General features: G+C 39.6%; 1 pseudogene; it reads left to right on the top strand.

Annotated features, from left to right (window-relative positions):
• The window catches only part of LOC115797822 (neoverrucotoxin subunit alpha-like), a 48363-nt pseudogene extending 37738 nt beyond the window's left edge, over positions 1-10625 (top strand).
• Positions 10626-12788: the final 2163 nt, after the last annotated feature.

Here is a 12788-nt window from a genome sequence, read left to right as displayed (position 1 = left end):
TAAAGCAAAGTAATTAAGCTCCATTGCTACAAGGACAGATAGAAGAAATCTTTCATAACACATGAAAAAAATCAACAAGTCTTCACAAGTCCTCCATGAAAGACTTGTCGACAGTATCAACCACTCCCTGGTTTTCCTGTTTTATGTGCTTCACTTTCGGGGGACGTAGACAGACGTAGGCTGCTTCCTTCTTTTATTTCTTCTTCTTTTTTGTGAAATTCAGATCTGGCCAACAGTACAGAGCATTTTTATTTCTTTATATAATCTACAGTCACACCAGACTTCCTGCTTTTCCTCACTGCATGAAGGTAAGAAACTCTTTGAAACATGTTGGATTTGACTAATTTCTTTGGTGATGACACTGCGCTTAAAAACATGTCAGATTATCTCATTAAACTGGGAGAGGCTGCAGCTGCACTCAGATCTACCGGTGTTCAGTGTTCTCCTGTTCTCATTTCTCACTGTCAACCTATTATGAACTGCATTCAGTCTTATATATATATATTTGATTCCTTTTTAATGTATTTTTGAAACCCTTTTGCACTATATTATACTGTCATTACAGACAGTAGAAAAAACACGAGTATGAACGCTGCTTTAGCTTGCAGATTTGAAGTAGAGAAATACTTTGAGATGCAGTTTTTTGCCAGTCTGTTTTGAATGAAAATCATTGAATGTTGTGTTGTCTTTAAGCCCATTTGGTTGGATGAAGGAGACATGGCCTCAGATGTTCTGGAGGTGGCTGCTCTGGGTCGGCCTTTCACTTTAGGAATGCTCTACGATGCCCGGAGAGATAAACTTATCCCAGGTAAAGTGTGAATTGTTCTTCAAGCTGCCAGCTCCCTGGACAGCAAGAACCCACATAAAATTGTTTGATATATGTCTTTATTTGCCCCTGTGCACCACAGTTTTAATTTCCTCTCACTCTAGGCATCCACGAAATCTGGATATTTGTTTGCACTTTAGCTGCCTATATGAATTCAAATATGATGTAAAAACTGTGGAGAACAGGAGCAAGTAGACAAAAATATGTTTTTGTTACAAATATCAGTATTATTTTTACTGAACTGTTGAACTGAATAGCAGCAAAAATTCTGGTGTGAATTTACAGAGTAAAGTTTAACTTAAACATTTGAGAACATAAAGCAGAGTAGCAAATTTTATTATTATTATTATTATTATTATTATTATTATTATTATTATTATTGTTATAATATAATAATAATAATAATAATAATAATAATAATAATAATAATAATAATAATAACAATAATACGTGTCTAGTAAATTATGGGTTAAAAAACGATCCAAATCATTCATTCGTTCCATTCCCTTCCATGGCCACAGGTGTATAAGACCAAGCACCCAGACATAAAGATTGCTTCTATAACATTTGTGAAAGAATGGGTCACTTTCAGGAGCTCAGTGAATTCCAGTGTGGTACCATGATAGGATGCCACCTGTGCAACAAGTCCAGTCGTGAAATTTCCTCACTATTAAATATTCGACAGTCAGCTGCTAGAGGTATTTTAGGGGAAGCTGTTAGTGGGAGCGATTGGGAACAACAGTAACTCAGCCACAAAGTGGTGGGCTACATAAAATCACAGAGCAGGGTCAGCATATACTGAGTAGGGTTTAATCCCGGGATCCGGGATTCCCGGGAAATGCGATCAGAACAATTTCCCGTTTCCCGGGAAACGTTAGACGGGAAACCGGGAAAAAAGTCGCGTGCGTCGATTTGACTTTCAGAAAGAAAAGAAAGCTTCAGAATGTTAAATTTAAGGAAATATTGAGAGAAGGGTTCGTTTAATGCGAAAAGCTTTACTCTTCATTTCAGGCACGTTCAGCCTCCGTTTAAGGCTTCAGCCTTCATCTCAAGCGTTTTATAGAGGTATTACACAGTTGTACTTTTTTCCTCTTTAATTTGTTGAAATCGTAGGCAATGTGTTTACCCTAAGGTATTTTGTATTATATAATTTTATATTATACATTGTTATATTGCATTATATAGCCTATAAATATGCCTGCCCTGAACAATAAAGAAATATCTGTTTAACTTCGAGTGTTTCTTTTCCTCGTTTGCAGCCGCTTACTAACAATCATAAATTAGGATACGGGCCTAATGTGTGAAGAAATTATCATGAAATAGATTGCTTTAACATATTTCGCTTTTAAAATGGAGTTGAGTAAAATGTATATTTTTTAGGCTATAATGATTGGCCAGTTTTTCAAAAGACGATTCACAGCGAACCTACTTTAACCCTCAGACACGGTGTTATAAATTTGCTGTTGCCAGAATGGCAATGACCAAGTCGTAGTGCATTACTCAAGGCCCTGTGTTATGTCATATTATAGTGTAGTACGGTAGTTAACTTTTCAATGACTATTACAGCGTTCCACTGGTGGAGATATAGCGCAACAGATGTCGCCACGACAGCGTGGCTGAGCCTTTATCAATGCTGTGGACATTAACCGTATTGTTTTGCACCAGCAGTTGTAAAATAGCTTGGTATAATTCCATGTACAATGGAGGAATATTCGAATTATATTTGTTAAGGGAGTGTTGAGGAACGATACAACACCGCATAGCTCGAGCACTCCAATGTCGAGATGTAGGTTTATTGCGTTAATCAAGCCGACGTTACCCCCTACTGGGCATAACAGGACATAGCTGGAAAGCTACCCTCTACAATATCACAATAGGTTAAGGCCGACACAGGCTACAGAAGGCCTAATTAAAATAAAAAATAAATAAACTTTTTCCCGGGATTCATGAATCCCGGGAAAAAGTGACATGAATCAAATCCCGGGAAATGACGAGCCATTTCCCGGGATTTGATTCATGTCATTTTCGGGAAAAATATTAAACCCTAATACTGAGGTGCATAGTGCGCAGAGGTCACCAACTTTCTCCAGTCAATCACTACAGACCTCCAAACTTCATGTGGCATTCAGATTAGCTTGAGAGCAATGCATAGAGAGCTTCATGGAATGAGTTTCCATGGCTGAGTCACTGCATCCAATCCTTATAGCACCAAGTGCAACGTAAAGCATTGGATGCAGTGGTGTAAAGGACTCTGCAGCCTCTTGGTTCCAGTGATAGGAACGCTTAATGTTTCAGCATACCAAGACATTTGGACAATTTCATGCTCCCAACATTGTGGGAGGATGGCCCCTTCCTGTTCCAACATGACTGCGCACCAGTGCACAAAGCAGGACCATAAAGACATGGATGAGTGGATTTTGTGTCAAAGAAATTGACTAGCCTGCACAGAGTCCTGACATTAACCCAATAGAACCCCTTTGGGGTGAATTAGAGAGGAGACTGTGAGCCAGACTTTCTATCAAATATCAGTGTCTGACCTCACAAATGCGCTTCTGGAAGAAATGGTCAAAAGTTCCCATTAACACTGTTAGTGCGTGTTTTTTGCTTGTGAAGGAATGAGTCATAAACACTTTAGTCTTCATTCAAGAGATTTTATATATATATATTGAAGAATCAGAAAAACCACATGTACATGGATCAGAAAATCGCAGTCTGCAAGCAGTTACCTGCAACCAACCTTACTGAGAAGACGACTTCCTCTAAGCCAAGTGTCTTCAACTCCAGGCCTTGAGAGCCAGTGTCCTGCAGGTTTTAGATGTGTCTCTGCTTCAACACACCTGAGTCAAATATAGAAGTCATTAGCAGGACTCTGGAGAACTTGACTGCATACTGAGGAGGTAATTCAGCCATGTGATTCAGGAGTGTTGGATCAGGGACACATCTAAAACCTGCAGGACACCGGCTCTCGAGGCCTGGAGTTGAAGACCCCTGCTCTAAGCTAACCTAACATTTTATTTCACTACTACTCACAACCCTGTTGGTTCAAAAAGGTGGGGGCGGGCTTTGGTTAGAACCATGCCTTCCCTTGTTGGTGCCTTGAGCTGGTCCCAGCCCCTTGGCACGGCTTGTCCAATCAGCAGCACAAAACAGGTGGGGGGGGGCTGTGGTTTAAACTTATAGCCCGCCCCTTCATGGGTACACAGGCTGGTATCAGCCTCTTAGCACATCCAATCGGCAGCCCAGAAACCCTAAACAGGAAGGAAAACACCTACAGAGCAGACCATGCTCTCGGAACATGGCTATTTTGCATTTTCCTGAAGCGGGGGGTGACATTTACTGTTCACCTCTCACTTTAATACATGCAGTGTTTTACGATTTTATCAGGGACTTACGTACCAAACATATTTTCCCAGCCACGACAGCTGGGCAATAAGATTAGTGCATCACTGAAGTCTGAATTTACCAAGGTTCTTGTACAGGACATATTTGAGCCATGATGGCTCGGCTGAACACCAAGGTTAATGCATCTTTTTATAGCTGAGTGAGAACACTCTGACCTCTGATTTTACATTTTATCTGCTCTCCGTGTCTCTATCTCTTAAGTTGAATTCTTTACCCCACTGCTTCAGACACTGCATAGTTATTTAGTTCAATCATTATTTAAGTCAAATAATAGTTTTAATTCCCCTCTGCCCTTTAGTGTTTTGAGCCAGCTGCTGATTTATTATTGAGTAAAAACAAGTCCCAACAACACACTCCTAAACCTTGTGGAAAGCCTTCCCATAAGAGTTGAAGTTCCCAAGAAGACTCATGATTGTACTAGCTAAAAAGGGTGCTTCTAGTCAATACTTAGCAAATATAACTTGTGACCATGTGATATTTAAATTTTTCTTTTTAATAAATTTGCAAAAATGTCTAAATTTCTGTTTTCTTCTGTCAAGATGGGGTGTTGAGTGTACATTAATGAGAAATAAAATGAACTTTTTTGATTTTAGCAAATAGCTGCAATGAAACAAAGAGTGAAAAATTTGAACGGGTCTGAATATTTTCCGTACCCACTGTATGTAAATAAAATGTACTGAACAAAGCCAAATCCAGATCAAGTATATACTGTTCTGGTAACATTTGTAAGCACTTGGATTTACTTTTAACCTGTTTGTGGCTTTCGTGTCTTAAAGGTGTCACACTGTGGGAGGCTAAAACTCTGCAGGAGAAGTCAGAGGAGAATGATCAGCACAGCAGTGAGTTTGAAGTCAGTGCATCTGATTCCATCGACAAAAAGTCCTCTCTGCTGGATGTTGAAACCTCCCTGAAGGCCAGTTTCATGAGCGGCCTGATTAATGTCGAAGGATCAGCCAAATATCTGAATTACAGGAAGAAATCTCACCATCAGAGCCGAGTCACTCTTCAGTACAAAGCTACCACCAAATTCAAACAGCTGATGTTGACTCCTGATGAAACCAAGAACACTAAACAAGCAGAAGGTGTGAAGAGTTTGGCAACACATGTAGTCACAGGAATCCTTTATGGAGCAAATGCTTTCTTGTGTTTGACAGTGAGAAGTTAGATGATAGCAGCATTCAGGACATCAAGTTTAGCATGCAAGCTGTGATAAAGAAGATTCCCTCCTTTAATGTTGACGTGAAAGTTGACATCAAGCTGAGTGATGAAGAAAAAGCTGTGACTGATAAATTCACCTGCAAATTCTATGGAGACTTCATTCTTGAAAGCAACCCTGCAACATTTGAAGATGCAGTGAAGACCTACATCCAACTTCCAAAACTACTGGGAGAACACAAAGATAATGGTGTTCCACTGAAGGTCACACTGATGCCACTGAAGAATTTACATCCAGAAGCTGCTGAGATGATGACAGAGATCAGTGCTGGACTTGTTAGAAAGGCTCAAGATACTCTGAAGGAGCTCCATAATTTGGAAATTAGATGCAACGATATGCTGGAGGACAGAGTGGTGAAAGCTTTCCAGAGATACAAGAAAAGTTGAGCAGATTCCAGGAGCTCTGCATGCATTTCAGATCTTCACTTCAACAGAAAATGGCCAAAAAACTTCCCTCCATCAGGGCAGGTGAGGAAGATGAGCAGGAATTAGAGAAACTCTTTGATGACAGATACAAGTCACCGTTCAGTCAGGAGAAATTAACCAAGTGGATCAAAGATGAAGAGAGAGAAATCACCATCATCAGGTACTTTGTAGACATGATGGAGGGAACAAAGATCATCTCAGATCAGTCTGAGCTGGACAGAGAGGTGTTTAATCCAAGAGTAGAGGAAGTTCTCTGCTTTGTTTTCACCTCCTTGAAATCCACTGACCCATATCTGCAGAACATGTCTGACTACTTGGGTAAAACTAAATTACAAAAAACTGAAGATAGCACCACCCAGGACCAATGGTACTTTTCAGATAGAGTGATAGCCAAAATGAAAAAAAAGGCAAAAGCTGTGAAGGAGAACAAGAAATTCAGTTTCTTTGTAGCAGCCATTGCAAATGACAAATACCAAGGAGGAAGTATCTACCACTACAGGAAGAATGTCCTGCTCACGGATGATTACTCAGGGCCTGATGTCATTGATGTGGAAAATGTAACAGACAGAGGAGCTCTGATGTGGTGTAAGTACTGCTTTAAGAATAATGTGTTACTCAATCTCCCTCAAATCGCTGATTGATTGTAACTTTTACTCCTTATAGGGTCAGTTTTGTCTCAAAACAGATTAATTTAGAAGAAAAACATTACCCAATGTTCCTTTTGGGCCACTGGGAAAGATTAGTTTTTACACTTAATAAAATCATGTGTGCTGGGTGACTGTAGTGGCTTTAAAAAATCATCTGAAATGTGAAAAAAGTGAATGTAGCTTCATATTTTTGCATGTTTTTTCCATTTGTGTGCAGCTCAGTGTTTGAACAGGATTCTAAAGTTCAGTGTGATTCAGAGGTACAGCTGATGCTTCTGTTGGGTCTACATTTTAGGGGTCTCCATGTTCCTTTTGGCTGAAAATTCAAACCCAATTACAGTGGTGCCTTGATTTACGAGTGTCCCATCTAGCAAGTTTTTTGAGATACGATCGGTTGCTTGGTCAAATATTTGCTTTATGTTGCGAGTCAATATCTGAGTTACGAGCGAGCGAAAATACATCATCCACACGTTCCATTTGTTTTTCTTTTCTCCTCTCGCTGTGCACTCGTTTTGTCGATGGTTGTTGATGTGATTGATTATTTTCCACATTTATTTTTGGAACATTTCTTTTTTTAAAACCATGGGTCAGAAGAAAGCGAATGCCAAGATCAGTGTTGAAAAGGATGATGACCATGAATACAAAGCATAAAATTATCGAAAAACATGAGCGAGGTGTGTGTGTTGCTGTCTTGGTGAGGGTAAGAGTGTGCCATAAAAGGCAAACGAAGGAAGAGAAGATTACATGAAGTGAAAAAAGGAGCATTAAGTTTAGCGATCTCCTCCACTTCTGTCTCCACCAACATCTTTGGCTTTCACTTAAAACCAGTTTATTTCTTTACATTCTCTTTTGTTATACTGTATGCAGTATTATTTTTCTAATTTGTTTATAAAGGCATTTTCTTATTAATTAACGTAAAAAAAAATGTCATAGTTTGGGGGGGCAGATTAATGACCTTTCAATTCATTTCTATGGGAAAATTTGATTTGACATACGATCAAATTAAGTTACGTGCTAAGTCACAGAACGAATTACACTCGTATGTCACGGTACCACTGCAAATTCAAAGTTTCCAAAAAATCACTGATGAGCAGGTTCTGGTGCAGGCTGTCATCTTGGTTACACAAAACACAGCCAAAAACCAAAACACAGGCAGAAAACACAGTTAAGACTAGGATGCACACACACACACACACACCCAGAGATCGAGATCAAGAGAGAGAAGAGAGAAACAAAGATACAGAGAGAGAGGCAGAAACAGGAAGAGAAGAAGAAGAGGGAGGAAAGGGAAGAGTAAAATGGAAGAGAGTGGGCCATCATTTTATAACCTTAAAGATGGTAACTGCCCACTTGCCTTTGACCCCTCCTAATTCACATAAAGTCTCAACCTTTGAAACTTGAACCCCAACCAATCACCTGTTGAGGTTCTGCCGACTTTCGTCCCACGTGGGCTAAAGAAACATACGTCACCAGGGAACCTTTTAGTTGATGACAGTTCAAGCAGGTGTCACAATGATGAATCTTCTTTTCAATTAAAATCTCTGTTAAGAAAACACCTCTTTGACAATCCCCACTTAGCTAGAATTTATCCTCTGCTAATCCATGTAACAAAAGCACAGGTACAGAACTCCACTTTTGGAGCCTACCTGTCATAAGACTTCCTAAAATACAACATGAGGTTACAAAAGTCATGTGAACCTGCATCCCACTAAGGCCTCAAGCATCTATGAGTAATAGATATAAGAGGCTTTGCCTTTACCCCAGTAACCTTAACCTATTCAGAGTTCATTAATCCAGTGTGTGTGTGACTAATATACTTTAATGCATGATATAAAAATAATAACAGTAAATACCAATATAAAAGTGATAAAAATTCCCAACACTTCCTGTCAGCTGAGTTTAGAAGTCAAAGGTCAGATTTACACAGAAACATCATCCATGCTGCTCCCTGTGGTTTTATGAATACGGACCAACCAGACGTGCCAAAACCTCATAGAAAATAACAAAGAAATGGATCAGAAAAATTATGTGCATTTAAAGGCATAAAATATTTAAAAGCACATGTAGTCATCAAAATTTTGAATAGTAAAAGAAAAGTATGAGCTGTGATGAAAGCAGCACACTGTGATACACAGAATCAGAGTTTTTTAAGGTGGAAGAACATGCAGATAAAATCCATCATCATAATCAGACTCAGACAGAACTGCAGTTTGTACAAAGATCTTAATGAGCAGTAGGAGAGAATCCAGATCTTCCTTCAGTTGTTCCACTTCATTTGATCAGATTTCAAAAAGACTCGCTGAGCTTTGAGGACAGAGATCTGAAATGGATTAAAAACAGACTTTAGATCTGCAGATTAAGGAGGAGTCACTGACATCAGCATGAATTATGAATTATGTCTCATTCTCTCCATCAGATGCCTGTGATCTCACCCTGGATCCAAAAACAGCAAACTACGAACTCATTCTCTCTGACGGAAACAAGAAGGCGACACGAGGAGAGAAGCAGACGTATCCTGACCATCCCGAGAGGTTTCATGTGAGTCGTCAGGTTCTCTGTAGAGAGGCTCTGACCGGGCGCTGTTACTGGGAGGTGGAGTGGAGCACTGGTCAAGGTTATGTTGATGTAGGTGTTTGCTACAAACGGCTTGACAGGAAAGGAACCAGTGACGTGTGCTTACTTGGAAATAACAACATGTCCTGGTGTTTTACCTACTATCCACATCAATTACGTTTCATGGGAGCATCTCAGACCTTCTGTGTAAAACATAATAATGAGTCCAAACATTACTCTGTTCCTCTACTGGCTGTCCCCGGCTGGGAGTGTTTCTGGACTGGGCCTGCAGGCACTCTGTCCTTCTACATAGTCTCATCTGACAAACTGAAACACATTCACACCTTCAGAACCAGATTCTCTGATCCTGTTTACCCAGGATTCTGCTTCAGTGGTGGTGCAAACACCTCCATGTTCTTATGTCTGTAATCCCGGCTCTGCTGTACGAAGTGAGGTCAACATATCCAGCTTATCTTTCATTTTAACATCAGCAATCAAGCAAAGTGCTCACACGAAGGTGGCTATCAACACAATAAGTCATCACAGGATTGTGAATCTTGCTGTGAATGCGTTCACATGAAAGAGGGGGTGTCAGCAGCATCTGACCAATCACAAACATAAACAGGTGCACTGGCAGCAGAGCGCCTGATTTTACAATGAAGAGAAACTATGATAATGTGCACAATTTAACCTGCACTTTAAAAGGTTAAATATGAAAGCAGAATGCAAACATAGGCTTATACATGTCAATTTCTTAGATGATTCATAAGTATGATTTTTTTGAGTCTCAGCTGGTTTGTAGTAACTTTTTCTATCTTTTTGCCATTTAACCCTTCATCCATCATGCAAAGCTTTTAATTTGTTCCTGATTTGTTTATCTCAGCTGTTTCTTTGTGATGGTTAATGAGATTTGATATTTTCTTCCAGCTGCTGTGAGATTTGAATGCAAGTGGATGTAAAAATCATTTGTATGATGTTTTTATTCTAACTTGTTGGTTTTGATCAGCTGATTAGAAAGCACTTATTCCACTGTTACATTTGAAGGATTTTTGATTGTTCAGACTTTGATTAGTCACTGTTTTCATAATACACTTAGCACATAAAGTGAGGAATTTGTGTTTCATTGCTTATTTCTTTCTGTAACAATGCTGCTTGCTAATAAATAAATCAATCAAAGCTGTTTGGCATTGGCAGAGATGATTTGGCAAGTTTTTCATGGGCAAAACCTGCATACTCAACTCTGCTCAACCCAAAAAAATGCATTTTCCTTACACATGTGACTCCATGTCAGGGGAAATAAACAGGCTTTCCAACTAGATAAGATTTACTGCCAAGAAGCGTCGTTACAAAAAAGAAATAATCCACCAAACACAAATTTTCTTACTTTCTGTACTAAGGTTAGATGCTAGTCGTGTAATTGATAATTTTATTGATACAGAAGTTTTTTATTTTAGTAGTGATTATGGGTAAAAAATACGTTCAGCTTTTGCATATAGAACAATTGTGGGAGTTGGTTAGTTAACTTTAAAATAAAAATAAGAACATGGCTCATATGATGAATGCAAAATCTGTGTTTCACGCATTGTCATATTTCTGATATCAACAAACCTTTAAGCAAAATGGTTTAGTTTTGTGTTTTGCCTCATTGATTTTCTTTAAATAAAAAGCAGATTTAAAACATTTTTTCTGCAGCTTGTTTATTTAACTAATAAATAGTTTTTTGTTTTCAGAAATGTAGGAAAGTAATTTCCTGTAGCTCAAAGTGATGCCTGCCAGCATCCCATCTGTTCAACACTCAAAGATCAGTTTCCAGTGAATTCAAGCAGATTAAAAACAATATTTTATACTCCAGTTTTGAAATGAATCTGTGTGAATAGTAAAATTTTTACTAATTAGTTGAAACAAATTCTGTTTTTTTCATATAGTAAAGCCTGTCACCCAAAGCTGCTAAATATCTGTTGTGCATTCATGCTGCATGTTGATAATATAGTGAATAAGAATGCTTAATGAGCTGTGTGTGGATGCAGCAGCAGCAGTTTTTGTGTTTGTACTTCTTCAAATTAAAGAGAAAAATACAGAAACATTCAGTTTGATCAGAATAAACCTCTCAACATTTCAACAGGCTGCAGTCTATCAAAAGAAATATTCAAAGCTGGAGTTCCATATGATAAAGTTTTGTGTCTGAGAGAAACCAGAGAGAAAATCCAGCAGCAACACTGTGATCTGTGCTCAGCAGCGCCCTCGGCTGAGCAAATAGGGGGAATACAGAAAGTGGCAGTTTGCAGCAAATGAAAGCAGCTGACGTGTCTGGAACCGTGAGTTAAGTTTCGGAGCAATCTGGGATTTGCCTGAATAAAACTCTGTTTAGGAGGACAACAGTAAAAGTGTTAAAAACAGTTGAGCAGAAGCCCCATGCTGATTTGGAGATGGAATGAACCCAACTGCAGTTTGTACAAAGATCGTAAGAACCAGTAGGAGAGAATCTGTCATGGTCCTTGGGCCGGTGGCCCAGTGTTTTTTGTTATCTTTGTATTTCCTTCAGTTTGTTATTTCTAGTTACCTGTTTTCCGGGTGTCAATCTGCGTCTTTGTCTCCCCCTTCTGTCTTCCTGTTTTACTTTGATAGTTGTCTGGTCCCTGTCTGTTGTCTTCAGTTTGCTTCCCCAGGCTTGTCAAGGGTAATCAGCTTCACCTGTGTTCCCACCTGTTTCCTCTTTCCCTCATCAGAGCCCTCTGTGTATTTAAGTCCTGTGTTTTCTCTGCTAGTGGTTGTGTTGTCCTTTGTTTGGTCTCTTGCTGTGTGTCCTTTCTTCTGTTGAATTAAGTCTGGTATTTTTTTGCCACCACCTCTGTCTAGTCCGGCTTTCTCTTGAGCACCAGTAAAATAAAGTAGAATTAGCTTTTAACCTTTGCCTGGCGTGTCCTGTAGTGGGGGTCCTCTTTCTCTGCCTGCCACACAGCTGTTTACATGACAGAATCAGTTCTTACCTTCGGTTCTCCTGATAGTTGTTCCCTTCATTTAATCTCAGATCAGATGTAGATCTGCAGGGCAGTGGCATGACGAGTTATGGATAGTGATCAGGTCTCATTCTCTCCATCAGATGCATGTGATCTTACCCTGGATCCAAACACAGCACACCATAAACTTATTTTGTCTGAAGGAAACAAGAAGGCGACACGAGGAGAGAAGCACCGTATCCCAACCATCCTGAGAGGTTCAGTGTGATTCAACAGGTTCTGGGCAGGGAGGCTCTGACTGGGCGCTGTTGACAGGGAGGTGGAGTGGAGTAATTTTTCCTTTTGATTGTGTTGATATAGGTGTTTTGCTTCAAAGGACTTGAGAGGAAAGGAAACAGTGATGCCTGCAGGCTTGGAAATAACATGTCCTGGTGTTTTTACCTACTACTCATGTCAAGTACAGTCAAATGAAAACCCTCTGACTTTCTGTGCAAAACATAATGAGTCCACTGAATACCTGGTTCCTCCTGCTGGCTGCTATCAACTGGGAATGTTTCTGGACTGGCCTGCAGGCACTCTGTCTATCTATGAAGTCTCATCTGACAAACTGAAACACGTTCACACCTTCAGAACCAAATTCTCTGATCCTGTTTACCCCAGCATTCTAACATCAGTAATACCCAGGATCCATGACCCTTAACATTCTGTTTCAGCATCAATGTTCGAAGTACCAAACTTCAATTCAGCTGATGTCCTAATATG

This window comes from Archocentrus centrarchus, chromosome 19 (assembly GCF_007364275.1).
Source record: "Archocentrus centrarchus isolate MPI-CPG fArcCen1 chromosome 19, fArcCen1, whole genome shotgun sequence".
Taxonomy (NCBI): Eukaryota; Metazoa; Chordata; class Actinopteri; order Cichliformes; family Cichlidae; genus Archocentrus; species Archocentrus centrarchus.
This window is presented reverse-complemented; position numbering and strand designations above follow the sequence as displayed.